This window comes from Periplaneta americana, chromosome 1 (assembly GCF_040183065.1).
Source record: "Periplaneta americana isolate PAMFEO1 chromosome 1, P.americana_PAMFEO1_priV1, whole genome shotgun sequence".
NCBI lineage: Eukaryota > Metazoa > Arthropoda > Insecta > Blattodea > Blattidae > Periplaneta > Periplaneta americana.
This window is the reverse complement of record NC_091117.1, coordinates 39,407,501-39,424,741: the sequence shown is the minus strand read 5'-3', so window position 1 is coordinate 39,424,741 and position 17,241 is coordinate 39,407,501. Positions and strand designations below refer to the sequence as shown.

The 17,241-nt window shown below is 34.7% G+C and overlaps 1 protein-coding gene and 1 pseudogene across 3 annotated transcripts in view; both read left to right on the top strand.

Moving 5' to 3' along the window:
- Positions 1-17,241, top strand: part of LOC138694624 (neural-cadherin-like) — a 1,043,497-nt gene that overhangs the window by 56,906 nt on the left and 969,350 nt on the right. The gene's annotated exons all lie outside the window — the stretch shown is intronic.
- On the top strand, positions 12,622-15,313 carry LOC138709935 (NADH-ubiquinone oxidoreductase chain 5-like; annotated as a pseudogene).

The window sequence follows — 17,241 nt, the reverse complement described above, 5'->3', positions numbered from 1 at the left end:
CATACTATTCTTCCGTGGCGTGGTGTTAAAACTAGTCACAATAAGGGCTTTGTGTGGAAACTGCTCTATTGCTGTAAACACCCTCAGGGGTGAACTGTTTGGAGTTGTATGACCACCTCGCCACCACAGTGATGTGGCCGAGTTAAAAAAAAAAGTGTGTGAAATGGGAAGGGGTTTTTATTTCAGTGAATGAACCCACGTGAGGTCATAGAACAGCCAATGAGGTGATTCATACTTCCATACAATCTCGTGTCCCCCTTGTTATTTCTGTGAGACATATTGTCGCACTAATTTTCTCATAATGGCAGCTTTGTGGCACTTTTCGCACGACAGCAAAACAACTGGATAAGCTGTATCAGTCATTTACGTTTGTATAGCTTTATTCATCGATCCCGCATGCGTGTTCTGTAACTCAGTGAGGTCTCTCAGTATAAATATTTGTTTTTGAATCGAGATTTATTTACATTTCTCTCTCCCTCTGAAAGTGTATTTCTAATTTATTTTTTTGATTAAAATATATGTGATTCTTATTCATTATATTCGGATATTTCAACAATCTTACAAACTCAATTACGTTCTTTATGCGTATTAATTTATAGTTTGCAGATACGTAGGGAAACTTGGCTAATTCAGAAATAATAAAAGGAAAACATATAAAATGTATGCTAGTATTTTTAAGAAGAAGAAGAAGAAAAAAAAAAAAAAAGCAAAATGTAGCCTATAGGTACAGGGTGAATGGTAATCTCTGCACCGAAATGAAACTGGTAATAGTCATGAGGAGAGATTTGAAAAATGTAAATAAATTTTTTATGCTCGACCATGTCGAAATGTAGTAATTATACACCTGGTAGTAGCCCTTTAATGTACCTCATTAAAGTACACCTATTCATTATAGTTCAGTTGTTCAGCCAATGAGAAATCACCATTGTAGCATTATAAAACCGCAAGTATCTATTATTCTCGGATATTCAATCGAAAGACAACTAGCGAAACATCACGGAGGCTGGAAATCCAATACTGTCGCAGAAGGTTATGTTCTGTTACTATAATAATTAGCGTTAATTGTAAATAATATTAAAATAAATTCAATTTGTCATGTCGTTTTTCAATTCTAAATCAATTTCCAGGTTATATCAAGATTAATGTTCATGTTATTCTCTATATTATATCAAGGTCAATGACATTCGTTCCTCGGAAAAAATCAATACTTTCGCGTCTGCGCACATCTCACAATTTAGAAGGTCAGTTCCGCTCCTCACTTAGATAACCATAACATGAATACTTATGAATAATTTCAAGTTAGAAATACGATCGAGCATAAAAAGTCGTATGAAACTTGCCTATAATGGTAATTAAGACGCTCGTATGAAAATTATGAAACTCACTTGCGCTCGTTTCATAAACATCTCGCGTCTTAATTACTACCATTATAGGCTGGTTGCATAATGTACTATTCTCTAACATTCACCGTTTTAGAGGAAATCATTATGTTTCTATGAAGCATTTGGCAACATCACGGGTATTGCAATAACTCCCAACAAGCGCGGCCTGTGCTCCTTACCTTCACCCCCCCCCTCGCCCACTGTTGTACTTGGAAAATTTGCCACAACTAGAATTTTGAACCCGGACCCATTTGGTTTCACGATTACACATGATAACCATTACTCCACAGTGGTGGACAGTCAATAAGTATTTTCTAGAACCATTATAAAATATAGATGTAAAATATGTTAGTATGTGACTATCATAACAGATAAAATTGCAGCAAATAACAAATGAGATATGGTGATCTAAACCTTCAAGAAGAAAGCAATGTTAGAAATGATATATGTACTATATATTTTGGGAAAAACATGGAAAAAAAAAAAGAGAGAGATCGAGAAAAGACAAGGAAAAATAAGAATCTTTCTCCTGAGATTAATGATCTGCGCTGTATACCACCTGAGAACGGTAAAACATCATCAGTCATCATTTCCGTGAATGGATTGATATGAAAAAAAGCATCTTTGACAGCCACTGAAGAATCTGCTTGAAACTCTGATACTGAACTTTCTGGACACAGGGTGGGACTTCCTCATAAATAGAAACGGTAATGGAGCGATCGTGGAGAATGCTAGGTAAAACCTCCCATGTCGTCTTTGCACATCAAAAGAGCCACTTAAACACGTACGGAATTGAACTCGGATCTCCTGTATGGAAACGTAAGGCTGTAGCCGAGACTCTGTCAACAATGCGTTATTGTTTCAGTACTTTTTCATTGTAAAAAAAATAAAGTATTACGTTGCTGCGAAATTCAATTTCAAAGAAATCTCTCTTTTAAATGAAAAACAAAAAATGGCTGTTCACTCCATAGTAAATCAGATTATTTATTCGTGACTGGAGTTCGTGTGAGCAAAAATTGATTTCACAAGATAATTTAATAAGTATGGAATTATTTCTACGGTTCATTGTGATTCTGATCTTAAATTTGTACTCACGCCAGATAAAAAGTTACTTCAGGCACTTTAGAGCCCCCCTTGCGTAAAGGATTAACGATCACTAGTTGTAAATTACCATTTTATACTTGAGTGAATTTTCGCATAAATCATTAGTAGGGTACATAACATTTTTACTGATTTTGAAAGTAAGTGAATATTGTTAAACTCTTCCGTAAAGCATTGGCGGTCACTAGTTCTAACTATCGTGGGTAAATTTTCATAAAAGCCAATAGTGAATGATAGTATTTATGAATTTATAAGTAAAGGAAAATGTTTATAGTTCTCCGGAAAGGGTTAGTCGTCACTAGTTGTAAACCACCATTTTATACGTACGTTAATTTTCACATAACCATTAGTGAACGACAGTGTTACTGATTTTGAAAGTAGAGAGGTTAGAATCTTCCGTAAAGGATAAGCAGTCGCTGGTTGTAAAGAGCTACCTCTGATTGAGGTTCTTCTATTATCAGGCAGAACATCTCACCTGACGATATCTGTCATAGGAAGAACAATTGTTACATACTCGTACATCTTAAGTCTGATTAGGGAAATAAGTTAGGCTACTAGTCAATTCTGAATGCAATGAAGGGGGGAAAAGAACTCGCCATCTTATCCCATTATCTCCTGATTTAGTTGTCTCATGAGTGATATCTTATTGATCCACTTACGAGGTTCCAGCCAGTCTTCGGATTGCTGACTAAACATCATACAGTTGTAAATCACCACCTTTGTATGTCGGTGAATTTCCACTTTAACTATTAGTGGATAACAGTATGACCTATTACTGAATTTTAAAGTAGAATCTTCCGTAAATTATGAAATGTTACTAGTTGTGAAGTATCATGTCTATACTTGATTGAATTTCTACATAAACCATTAATGGATGACATTATTAAATACTGAATTTGGAAGTGTAGGAATATGGTTATAATTTTCCGTAAAAGATTAGTGGTGATGAGTTTTAAACCACCATTTTATACGTGGGTGAATATCCACATAAAGCATTAGCGAAGGACAGTATTACTGAATTTTTTGTAGTAAAAGATTATCGTTAGAATCTTCTGTAAAAGATTAGCTTATGATTAATTGTAAACTATAATTTATTCGTGCGTGAATTTCCACATGAACTAATCTTGATAACAATATTATTTAATTTTATAGTGAAGAAATATAGTCACAATCTTCTGTGAAGGCTTAGTGGTTACTAGTTGCAAACTACAGTTTTCATAATACTTGGATGAATTTCTTTGCCTTGGATGTTATTCATGCCTCTAAAAGACGTTATTTTAGATTTTGTTATCAATATTTTGAAATGAGATGTTTTTACTATTTTATTCAATCTAGTTACGGTGCGTTCATTTTCTTGTTAGAATTACTTCATCGGAGCTACAAGAAGAATTGCCACTCTAAACTGCTGGAGCATTAATTCTTCTTCTCACGGTGTCTGCCAACGAGAATATACATAGTTACAGAAAAGCTGGATAGTAAAAAAAAAAAAAAAGTTGATTTAAACGGATAAAACTGTAGGCCTACATATTTTTAAAAACAGTTTTTTGTAACCCTGCAAACCATGGCGTTTGGAGGTACGCCAATGTGTAGTTGTTATTTTTTTGCACCTGGTATTCAGCAACTGCGATACGTCAAGGCACATATGTATTAGTGGACTATTGTGTGAATCCAGCAGGCAGCCGGAAACTGACGCATTCCATTGATTTCATATATATCGTAAGTGAACTTAACTACAAGGTGCAATCAATACTCAATAGGCTATTTCCGAACTGTACTTTTATTTACTGTGCCATTAAATATATATGCGCATGTCACTGAAAATCATTGCTTCCATGTCCGTTGAGCCAGTCTATCAAACAGCGTCAGATTGTCTCTAAGAAATGAGCTTCTACACGTGATTTTGTGTAAACACGTGGAGCTATTGCTATTTTTCCTGCTTTCTCAACATATACGCCTTATTGCTAGTCTTATCTGCCTTTCAAGTGATGCATTTAGTATAGATTCCAGGTGTTTCCCTGGTTCTAGATAACTTTTCTGTTTCCTATGTCCTGTGTGTTGCCTACATTCAGGGCAGTCCGGAAACTTAATGATCGCCTCTTGTATGAGTGTCATTATCTGTGACACGCAAAAAGAAAAGCAACAAAAACAACATTTGCTTACAAATGGCTTTGAAAGAACCCGGAGGTTCATTGCCGCCCTCACATAAGCCCGTCATCGGTCCCTATCCTGAGCAAGATTAGTCCAGTCCCTAGCATCATTTCGCACCTCCTTCAAATCCAATTTAATAGTACCCTCCCAACTAGGTCTTTCTCCCTTCGGCCTTCCAACTAACACTATATGCATTTCTGGATTCGCCCATACGTGGTATATGCCCTGCCATCTCTGGATTTAATTTTCCTAATTATGTCAAGTGAAGAATACAATGCGTGCAGTTCTGAGTTTTGTAACTTTCTCCATTCTGCTGTAACTCCATCCCTCTTAGCCTCAAATATTTTCCTAAGCACCTTATTCTCATATACCCTTAACCTCTGTTCCTCTCTCAAAGTCAGAGTCCAAGTTTCAACAACCATACAAAACAACCGGTAATATAGGCCTAAGTGTTTTATAAATTCTAACTTAATTTTTTTTTTTCAAACAGATTAGATGACAAAAGCTTCTCAGCCGAATAATAGCAGGCATTTGTCATATTTATTTTGCATTTAATTTGTGTTACATTTGTTACTTGGGTTTGCAGTGAAAGACCTGCCCATGGACAGAACACATATGTAATGTATGTATGTATGTATGTATGTATGTATATATATGTATGTATGTAATGTATGTGTCACTATTGCTCCAATTTTTCCACCTTTTCAAATAATAAATTCCAATTTTTACATTTCCATTTCGTACTATGTTCTGGTCACGAGACATAATTATATAGGCCTACTTTGTTTTCTTTTCGGGATCTATTTCCAAATATCTCTTTACTTGCTCGAAGTAAAATTCCCGTGCTTTCCATAGACTAATAGTTTGTGGATTTTTTTCCTAACATATTGATGCCATCCGCATAAACAAGTTGCTGGTGTAACCCGTTCAGTTCCAATATTATTATTATTATTATTATTATTATTATTATTATTATTATTATTATTATTATTACTTACTTACAAATGGCTTTTAAGTAACCCGAAGGTTCATTGCCGCCCTCACATAACCCCGCCATCGGTCCCTATCCTGTGCAAGATTAATCCAGTCTCTATCATCATATCTCACCTCCTTCAAATCCATTTTAATATTATCCTCCCATCTACGTCTCGGCCTCCCCAAAGGTCTTTTTCCCTCCGGTCTCCCAACTAACACTCTATATGCATTTCTGGATTCGCCCAAACGTGCTACATGCCCTGCCCATCTCAAACGTCTGGTTTTAATGTTCCTAATTATGTCAGGTGAAGAATACAATGCGTGCAGTTCTGCGTTGTGTAACTTTCTCCATTCTCCTGTAACTTCATCCCGCTTAGCCCCAAATATTTTCCTAAGCACCTTATTCTCAAACACCCTTAACCTATGTTCCTCTCTCAGAGTGATAGTCCAAGTTTCACAACCATACAGAACAACCGGTAATATAACTGTTTTATAAATTCTAACTTTCACATTTTTTGACAGCAGACTAGATGATAAAAGCTTCTCAACCGAATAATAACACGCATTTCACATATTTATTCTGCGTTTAATTTCCTCCCGAGTGTCATTTATATTTGTTACTGTTGCTCCAAAATATATGAATTTTTCCACCCCTTCGAAGGATAAATCTCCAATTTTTATATTTCCATTTCGTACAATATTCTGGTCACGAGACATAATCATATACTTTGTCTTTTCGGGATTTACTTCCAAACCGATCGCTTTACTTGCTTCCAGTAAAATTCCCGTGTTTTCCCTAATCGTTTGTGGACTTTCTCCTAACATATTCACGTCATCCGCATAGACAAGAAGCTGATGTAACCCGTTCAATTCCAAACCCTGCCTCTTATCCTGAACTTTTCTAATGGCGTATTCTAAAGCGAAGTTAAAAAGTAAAGGTGATAGTGCATCTCCCTGCTTTAGCCCGCAGTGAATTGGAAAAGCATCAGATAGAAACTGACCTATACGGACTCTGCTGTATGTTTCACTGAGACACATTTTAATTAATCGAACTAGTTTCTTGGGAATTATTATTGTTGTTATTATTATTATTATTATTATTATTATTATTATTATTATTATTATTATTTGAAAGTGAAAGATTACTAAACATTATTTAATAATTTACATATTCATTATACAGCTGCTTAACTGCAAAGCTTCTTACTCGAGTAAATGTGTAACATCCTACACGTAGAGCTGTAAATTCAAAACCGTATATAGAATGTAAGCAAAATTCATTACTTCGTATCGTTTTACACCGAGGCTTCCATAGTTTAGAAATTCTATATGCTGAAAACATGTACGTTGTTAACTGTAGATCATTGTTGGAACTTGTAGCCAGAGGCAGAAGTAAAGAGAGAGAATGTATCTCCTATCATGTTACAACCCCACACTGTGTACGCACAATGCAATGGTGTGGGTGGTGTGCATGGGATTGTTAATGAAGATAGTGCTGCGGTGTAACGTTATACTCACCTGCAATACTGCTGTCCTGATTATAGCAATTGACAAACAGATAATCGGGAATCCTCCCCTGTCTTAGTGTAAACCTAATAATACAATGTTAATGTCCTAAATCAGAAATCAACATACAGATATTTCGCATAACATGTAAATACATTAAGAGCGTTAACTTTGCACGTGGGAAGTTAGAGTTGAAATCTCGGCAAGTTCAAGTGGAATGTATGGTGAAAAATAGAATAGAATGTTTTATTTTCTCTGGCAGAGTTGAGTCCATAAGGCCTTCTCTTCCACTCAACCAGCCTTAATCAATACAATAGTTACATAAGTATTTAAATTATGAATATTTACAATAAACTTAAAAGATTTTCCAGCGATAATCTTCAGTTAAGTTTTAACGACTAGTACATGTTTATTTAAATTGAGAAGAAAACCTATAAGAAAAATTAATAACTTAATTTATGAGCTAATGTAATTCAATTCAGTCTATATGCAATATGTAAAGAATTATAATTAACTTGAAATAGCTAGTTGGTTAAAATGATAATTAATTTAATAGAAGTTTACTAGAATTATGTTACAGGGAGCAAAATAAAAATCTTAAATATATTGATATAATGAGAACATGAATAAAAATAATAATAATAATAATAATAATAATAATAATAATAATAATAATAATACTTTATTGCCAGAACAAAGATACATATTGATTTTTTTATATAAGAACTCTCTAGTACGCACTGATTGTAATGAGATTTTGCCATTAGAGGTTTTGTATTCTATTTAGAGGAATTAATAGTAAAAATAAGGATGGACAGATAGTAGTTTCATTATAAATATCAAATATTAATCAGTAATTAATCTGTTAAGAAAGAATTTATGTAATTTTGACCTAAATGAAGTTATTGTCCAACAAATTATATTTATTTACTTACTTACAAATTACTTTTAAGGAACCCGTAGGTTCATTGCCGCCCTCACATAAGCCCGCCATCGATCCCTACCCTGTGCAAGATTAATCCAGTCTCTATCATCACCTCCCTCAAATCCATTTTAATATTATCCTTCCATCTATGTCTCGGCCTCCCCAAAGGTCTTCTCCCCTCCGGCCTCCCCAAAGGTCTTCTTCCCTCCGGCCTCCCCAAAGATCGTCTTCCCTCCGGCCTCCCTACTAACACGCTATATGCATTTCTGGAATTGCTCATACGTGCTACATGCCCTGCCCATCTTAAACGTCTGGATTTAATGTTCATAATTGAGTCACGTGAAGAATACAATGCGTGACGTTCTGCGTTGTGTAACTTTCTCCATTCTCCTGTAAATTCATTCCTCTTAACTCCAAATATTTTCTTAAGAACCTTATTCTCTGTTCCTCTCTCGAAGTGAGAGTCCAAGTTTCACAACCATACAGAACAACCGGTAATATAACTGTTTTATAAATTCTAACTTTAAGATTTTTTGACAGCAGACTAGACGACAAAAGCTTCTTAACCGAATAATAACAGCATTTCCCATATTTATTCTGGGTTTAATTTCCTCCCGAGCGTCATTTGTATTTGTTACTGTTGTTTGTTACAAAGTATATTTACAGAAAGAAAATACATTTTCATGGAAAGATTTATTGCAACAGATACAGATATTGTTGAACTATTTTTCAACATATTCTCCACCGGAATCGAGACATTTGTCATACCGTGGGATCAACTTTTGTACCCCCTTGTCGTAGAAATCTGCTGTTTGGAATCTGAACCAGTGTGTGACAGCCGTCTGTACCTCTCTGTTGATCCCACGGTATGACAGATGTTTCGATTCCGGTGTGGAATATATTGTAAAATATCTCAACAATTGCTGTACGGTATGTTTCAGTAAGTCTTTCCATGAAATTATCATCATGATCATCATATGGGGAACTATTAATAATGGAATTCCTCAAGGATCAATATTAGGTCTCCCTACTTTTTCTAGTGTTTATAAATGATCTTGCCCCCCTAATAAAAGATGTAGGTCATCCCATATTATTTGCAGATGACACAAGTATAGTAATTACAGCCAATAACTCCAACACATTCCAATCTCCAACAGAGGAAATTCTGTCCAAAATATGTGACTGGTTCTCAGTCAATAAATTAGTATTAAATTGTAACAAAACTAACATAATTCAATTTAAATCCTGCCCAAATTCAACGTCTCAATTTTCTAGCGCAATAATTAATAATAGATCCTTATTAGAAACAATAACCAAATTTCTTGGCTTAAAAATCGATAATTTGTGTTAAATTGGAAAAATCATATTAAAGAAATTACCCCCAAACTAAATTCAGCTTGTTTTGCTATTAGATCTATGCAAGCGATAGTAAATATCAATACCTTAAAAACAATATACTTTGCATACTTCCACTCGGTAATGAGTTTTGGAATAATATTCTGGGGAAATTCCACAGATGGTAACAATATACAGTATTTCTATTACAAAAAAGAGTAATTAGAATAATAGTAGGTGCCAAATCTAGGGAATCGTGTAGGGCTATTTTCAAAAAACTACAAATAATGCCCATGGATTGTCAGTATATCTTTTCATTAATAATCTTCCTCGTATGTAATCGTGAAAACTTTGTAACTAATTCAACAGTTCATAGCATAAATACACGTCAAAAAATGACTTTCATACTCCATCGGTAAGTCTATCGTGCTATCAAAGAGGAGTGCCTTATATGGCAGTAAATATGTTTAATAGCCTCCCTATCGATATAAAAAATGAAACTCAAAACATAAAATTATTTAGGGCCAAATTAAAGAAGTACGTAATTTCTCACGCCTTCTATTCTGTAGGTGAATTCATGACATTCAGTTACACTTCATGAAATGGATACTAAAACTTTGTGTTGTACTAGTAGACTATATTGTAAATCTCGTCTGTATATATTTCATCTAGACTGTGACTGTAAATTAAGACTTTATAATAGTATTAAGTTTTTTGACTTGTTCCATATTCTAGCTGTAAGCATGTATGAATACCATAGAATGTTAATAAATACAATTCAATACAAATACGATATAATAATCATCATATCACCCATATAATTAATCTTTGTTTATGAGTTAATAATACAGCGAAGGTACATCGTCTTCAGCTACATAAATTTCACTGATCTTTACTGAAATTCGGGTCCGTGTTTGCGACCTGAAAATCCTACACTCGGTCGCGGAGGCTTTACAGTCTTCTTATCGTAGCCCAGAGGACCACTCAAGTAATTGACTGGGAGGAATCGTACAAGTCGTTCTTGCATTGTGTCATATTGTTTCTTCAGAGTCTTATTTTGTTCATTGATTAGTGGGATGTACCCTGCGACAGAGATAAAATTAACATTCATTGTACGGAGTTGATTGCCTGGCAGACTGGACATGAAAGGTTCCCTTTCAGGCACAGATCTTTACATCAGTTTAATTAACCAAGATGCAGCAAATCACGACCAGCTTCTAGAATAGTTTGGAAGCAGGGCTTTCACCGTGTCTTGGATTTGCGACTGTATTGATTACACGGTTTCCTTCGAAGGTACCTTCGGCTTCATCCTTAATCAAAGTTTCATACTCGAAGTACGTAATGCAGTGGTTTCCATGGAGAGGAAATTTATGTGACGGATTTGTTCCTTTGTTTTTTTTTTTTTCCCTATGTATCGACATTTGTACTCTACAGGATGCTAAAATGGTGCTGAGACTAAAAAAACACGAGAAAATGGGCCTGTTATTCCAGCAGAAACATATGGACTACGTACTCACGCTTTTAAGAATATATTTCGAAATAATGTAGATTGTAGGTCCATACCGTTAGCCTCTTTTTTTTCCTTCTTCAAAAATGAATTTAAAATAGTGCTATATCTAAATTTTTAACTACACATCACTTGAAGTTGAAGCTCGTATTATATCATCCGAGATATCAGAGTGAATTACGTTACAAATTATTATGAATAAGCCTCATACGTTGTTTATGCAGAAGATTATAGGATCAAAGTCTTATACTTAGGAGTATAATACTCTTTTATAAATAAATTACAGAATCGAAGCCATATTCATATACAGAGTGTTTCAGAAATACTTTGACAAACTTTGGGGCCATGTTCCTCACACTGAAACAAGAAAAAAAGTTCATATGAACATAGTTTTTTAGTTATTAATGAAAGAACATAATGAAACATCTGTTAGATATTGTCAGCTTGGTAGCAAGTGTTGCAACTTTAATCAGTTCAGAAACTTATAACAAATGTTCAAAATCTTCTCCTGTAGTAAACAAGTTTCCTTGGCAACACATAGCCATCTAGGATATAATGGGTGCATCAGCAGGCTTGTATCGATAACATCATTCGATTATCTAACAAAATAAATATTATTATCGATTACAAACTTAAGTTGTTGGATTGTGCCTCGAAAGATGTTGAACATAAACTTTCATTGTTATGACTTTCTGAATTGATTAAAGTTGCAACACTTGCTACCACGTTGACAATATCTAACATATGTTTCATTATATTGTTCTTTCATTAATAACTAAAAAACTAAGGATTTTCGGACATCGCTTGTTCGCCATCAGAGCATCCAGGAATCGAATAAAGTTGTCTTAAGATCAGTGAAAACTCGGTCTTCCTTATTGTTCACGAGTGTCTTGAAATGTAAAGTATGTATATATATATATATATATATATATATATATATATATATATGTATAATCTTATTTTAGTTGGTGATTTAACCCTCTCCGTTCGAATGAGTCCATTTGGAATCACAAACATTTCTGTATTCTCTGACTCCTATGATTTGCCTGATGATTTCATTCGGTATCCTCTGAATTAGTTTCGTTCTTTACCGATAGAGTGCAGCACCCACCAGTTCCTTTGCCAGCTGTTATTAGGAAGAGGATTGTTTTATTTATTTTTTTTTGTTTCTCCAGAGTGTCTCTATGACCTTGTGTACCCATAAATTCATGTCAGAAAGGGTTAACGACGCTGTATCAACTAGGTTATTTAGCGTCGATTGAATTGGTGATAGTGAGATGGTATTTGACGAGATGGGGCTGAGGATTCGCCATGAGCTTGCCTAAAATTCGCTTTACACTTGGCGAAAACCTCGGAAAACCAAGCGGGAATCGAACCCACGCCTGATCGCAGCTCCGGGTCAGTGGGCTAACGCTTCTGTAATCTGAACTATGCCGGTGGCTTTTTCGATATCGATGAACTACGGCAGTGGGATGTTACTTTGACTTTTAGGATTTTATTTTACTCCAGAAGCATCTCGAATATTCGCTAATACAGAGTTGCGACGTGTTGGGGAGATACTGGAGCAGTCGCTCCCCTACGTTCGCTGTGAAAACATCTCGTAAGCTTCTAGAAGTGGGTTGCATTACAGTCAGTGCATCTTGCGTCCACACAGATAAAGGTAAAAATCGTTCTATCAATAGCTGTACTATTACGTTAATGTTTGAAAAATGTAAATACTATTATTATTATTATTATTATTGTTATTGTTCTTATTATTATTATTATTATTATTATTATTATTATTATTATTATTATTATTATTATTATTATTATTATGTATAAGCCGTATATATTGTTACGGTAATTAGAAAAAAGAGTGCTTCGTTAGTCACTTGTCGGCGTGAATGAATGAGCATGCGCACGCGCACGCGCTTGCTTACATAGTAGGCCTAATATTAATGTTTACTCAATACTCCCAACACATGTAAACCGGTTTTAACAGTTTGACAGAACCAGCCATTCATACGGTTATGCAAGAATACTCGAGTGCTGACAGTACGGTTGCTATTTGTTTTATAATACGAAGAACATAGAAAGTTTCAGCATCTATTTTAACATACAAAACAATGTCTATAACGGACTGCTAGAGCGTCGGCTTCCCACGCCGGAGTCCGGGTACAAATTCCGCCACGTCTTAGTGCTAGAGCTATGGGCGTATAAGCTGAGGTGCTCGTGTCAAATCCATTCTACCCTGAATTTACCTGAATAATAATAGGGGAATAATAATAATAATAATAATAATAATGGTTCTCCAGCTTGGGGGTTGGGCGAAGGGCTAACAACCCATCACCGTAAACAACAACTTGTTACGAATCCATACAATAAGAACGTAGATGGTAGGATAATATTAAAATGGATTTGAGGGAGGTGGGATATGATGATAGAGACTGGATTAATCTTGCACAGGTTAGGAACCGATGACGGGCTTATGTGAGGGCGGCAATGAACCTTCGGGTTCCTTAAAAGCCGTTTGTAAGTAAATAATAATAGTAATAGTAATAGTAGTAATAATAATAATAATAATAATAATAATAATAATAATAATAGTAATAGTAGTAGTAGTAATAATAATAGTAATAATAGTAGTAGTAATAATAATAGTAATAATAGTAGTAGTAATAATAATAGTAATAATATTAGTAATAATAATACTAGCAATAATAATGAAATAATACTAATACTAGTAGTAATAATAATAAATAATAATAATAATAATAATAAATAATAATAATAGTAAATAATAATAGTAATACTAGTAATAATAATAATAACACTAGTAATAGCGCCCTGATACGACCCCTCAGTTTTCGAGCATGTTTTCTCTGCCCTAATTTCACCAACTGTCCCTCATTCGTTAAAATCGACACTCATAAAGTGTAGGGTTATTCAGAAGTGAGGAAAAAATACTTTATTTTCACAGAAACTTCGTCATCAATTATTGTTTCACTATTGTTGCTATGGAAAATGAAATAAACAGTGAGTTGATGTGTGTTTTTTCTAATTCATTCTGGTATCAGAAAATAGTGGGCGGCCCGGGTAGCTCAGTTGGTAATGCAGCTGGCTACGGACTGGAAGGTCCGGGGTTCGATCGCTGGTGGTGACGGGATTTTTCTCGTTGCCAAACTTCCAGAACGGCCCCAAGATTCACTCAGCCTCCTATAAAATTGAGTACTGGGTCTTTCCGGGGGGTAAAAGGCGGTCGGAGCGTGGTGACGATGACACTACCTCATTCTAGTGCCGAGGTCATTGAAAGCATGGGGCTGTACCTCGATGCCCCCCCAAGTGCCTTCATGGCATGTGACGGGGATAGGCTACCTTTACCTTTTTATCAGAAAATAGTGATTTCGACTCTACAAATGCGAATTGGTCTTATTCATTCTTACTGTGAATGTATTAGAGATTGTTCCAGCTCAGTGAGACGATTCAGAACTCACTAGGGCTACTAACCCTAAAATTTATCGTGTTGTGGAAACTTGTGAAAATACACCGCAAGATTTTCTTCTCAGTCCTGTTCATTCCCCCCGAAGATAGGTTACTAATTAATGTTTTGAAATTAATATACTTTTACATGAATATACCTCATTTTTTATATACTAAATCCATGTCTTTTTTTTTTTTTATAAACTCCGTAATTACCATACGAGAGAGAATGGAGCGAACCGAAGAGCTCAGTTTACCAGGAGAGGTGATGATATAATTAATAATAATAATAATAATAATAATAATAATAATAATGATAACTCTGAGAAACGTAAGCTATTTATGTTGTTCAGTGTGGTTCAATAGGCAACGGTTTTATACGTGAACGACGAAACATTGGAAGGATTTCGTGTGCCCCGAAACGCGTGTCCTCTGACTGTGCCTGCATCTGCTCCCGGCAAGAGGCAATGTGTTGCCGAGCAGGGCGTCTGCTGGCTCGCTCGATTGAAACAAATTGCGGTCTCCTAGGCCGGGACGTGTCCTCCTTTCAGGTGTGAGGACGTCCTCCAGCTTTTTACAGAAGCAAACAAAAGGTCCACTTCTCCTCTCTCCAAGACTGATTTCAGTACTCGGGGACAATTGTTTGACGGCGCGCTTCGAAGTTACTTAATCTTGGTTTCTTTTTTCTTTCGTTCTTTCTTATTTCACTTCCTGTTGAATTTATTTTTATTTGTATGACTTCATGTCGCTATTACGCTGTTATCCCTAAGGTAATTTAATCTTATAACCAACAAAATTGGATCAACCATTCATAAATAAATGTGTTACACAAATAAGAGTTAATTGCTTTATCTACTTTAAGACAGCTGGGTTTAATAATGAGTATTTTGTCTATAGGTTTTTCTGTTTTGGCTTTTTTTTCACTTGTTAACACATGCATTGTTTAAATTTCCCTATTCCCTTCCTCATTAATTGTTCTTATTTTCTTTCTTCCGCTTTTCTTTTATTTGTTCGTTATTTCTCTCATTATTTAATTCTTCCTCACATATTTTATTTTCTTTCATATTCGTACTTTCCTCATTTTAATTTTGTGAATTTCTTCTTTACTTCCCGTTTGATTATTTTGCTTCCTCTCTTTCTTCATTTTCCCTTTCTTTGCTTCTTTCTTTATTACATTCTCTTGAATTTCTTTTATCTTTATTTCTTTCTTACTTTCTCACTATTCTTAATATTTTAGCTTCTTTTCTCTTACTTTCGTTTTTTCTTGCTTCTTCTTTTAATTTAGGCCTATCTTTTATTCTTGCTTTTCTTTCTTTCTTTCTTTCTTTCTTTTCTTATCTTTATCTGTTTATTTCTAACGGTATTTTCTTATTTTTCTTTCTTTCTTATCATGCTATCTAATATTTTTCCTTCTATTGTTTCTTATTTTTTATTTATTATTTTTCTTCCTTGATATCTTACTTTTCTATATTTCATATTTTATCTTTCCGAATTTTCCTTTATTTCTTGCTTTCGTTAATTGTTTCTTTCTTCATATTTTTTATTTCTTACTTTTGTTACTGATTTTCTTTTTCCTTACATGTACTGTTAGTTTTCCTTCTTTCTTTCTTTTTTGCCACTTCTTTTTCATTCCTTTCTCTTCTTATTTTTCTTCCTTTTCTTTCATATTTTCTTTTTTTAATCTTACTTTTCTTTGTTTCTTATTTTCTTCCTTTATTTATTACTTTTATTTCTTTATCATTTATCTTCTTTGCTCAGTTTTCTTTTATTTGTTATTTCTTCCTTTCATTTTCTTTCTTAAGTCTCTATGTTTTTCCTTTTTCTTACTTTTCTTGTTTCTCTTTCTTTATTTTTTCTTTTTTAATTTTAATTTTTCTCTTCACTTCTTAAATTTCTTTCTTTCTTTTTCTTTTTCCTTTTCTTTCTTTTTCTTTCTCTTTCTTTTCCTTTCTTTTTCTTTCTTCCTTTTCTTTCTTTCCTTTTCTTTCTTTCTGTCTTTCCTTTTCTTTCTTTTTCCTATTTTTTTCTATAGTACTTTTTTCTTCCTTTGTTTTTCACTCTTATTTTGTTTCTGATTTGTTCTTATTTTTTCTGCGTTACTTTAGCTTTCTTTCTTCATTTTCCTTTCAGTCTGGTTCTCACTTTCTGTTCTCTTCTTTTGCTACCCTTGTTTATTGATCATATTCCTTTTTGTTTTCCCACGTTTGTTTTTCATTTTCTATTTATTTCTCTAATACTTTCTTATTTATTCTCGTTTCTTGCTATACGTATTCTTTCTGCCCTTGCTATACTATTTCTTCCCTTTCCGTATTCTCACGTTTTTGACATTCTGTTTTGAGACTTAACTATGTAGCATGGATTATAATTGAGGATTGCAGTTATTATTGTAACTCTCTGTTTATTTAACTTACTTTAAAGAAGTACACAGACAATGGAGCTTCGGTAATCTGAAAATATTATGTACAGAGAATCGAACCCGGTGCGTTTTTCTAAGGGTCGTTAGCGGAGCTCCAGCTCGGTTCCTGCTTCGCTTAACTAGGCATCGTATGTTAGAGAAGCACGGTTACTCCCTCTAGAATCCAGCGTAAAAATTACAGCGAGTTTAATTTCGTTGCTAATGAGGTTGTGGCGCTTGTTGTAAGGTGATGATGATGAATGCGTGATTGCCGTAAGGGAAGTGGCTGTGAGTTATGCGGGGAACATAAACATCAGTAAATGCTGGAGAGCTCGGATTATGGAGATCCTCCAAAACGGCAGGCAGACGTTGACAGTGATTTGCTGTGCTCATAACCCGCTTGGGTGCATCACCCAATTAGTTGGGGGAAGATAAGGAGCTGGCGCAAAGGCAGACAGGTGGTGCCACCAGTACCGCGACTAGTGCTGTCGTTGCTACTACTATT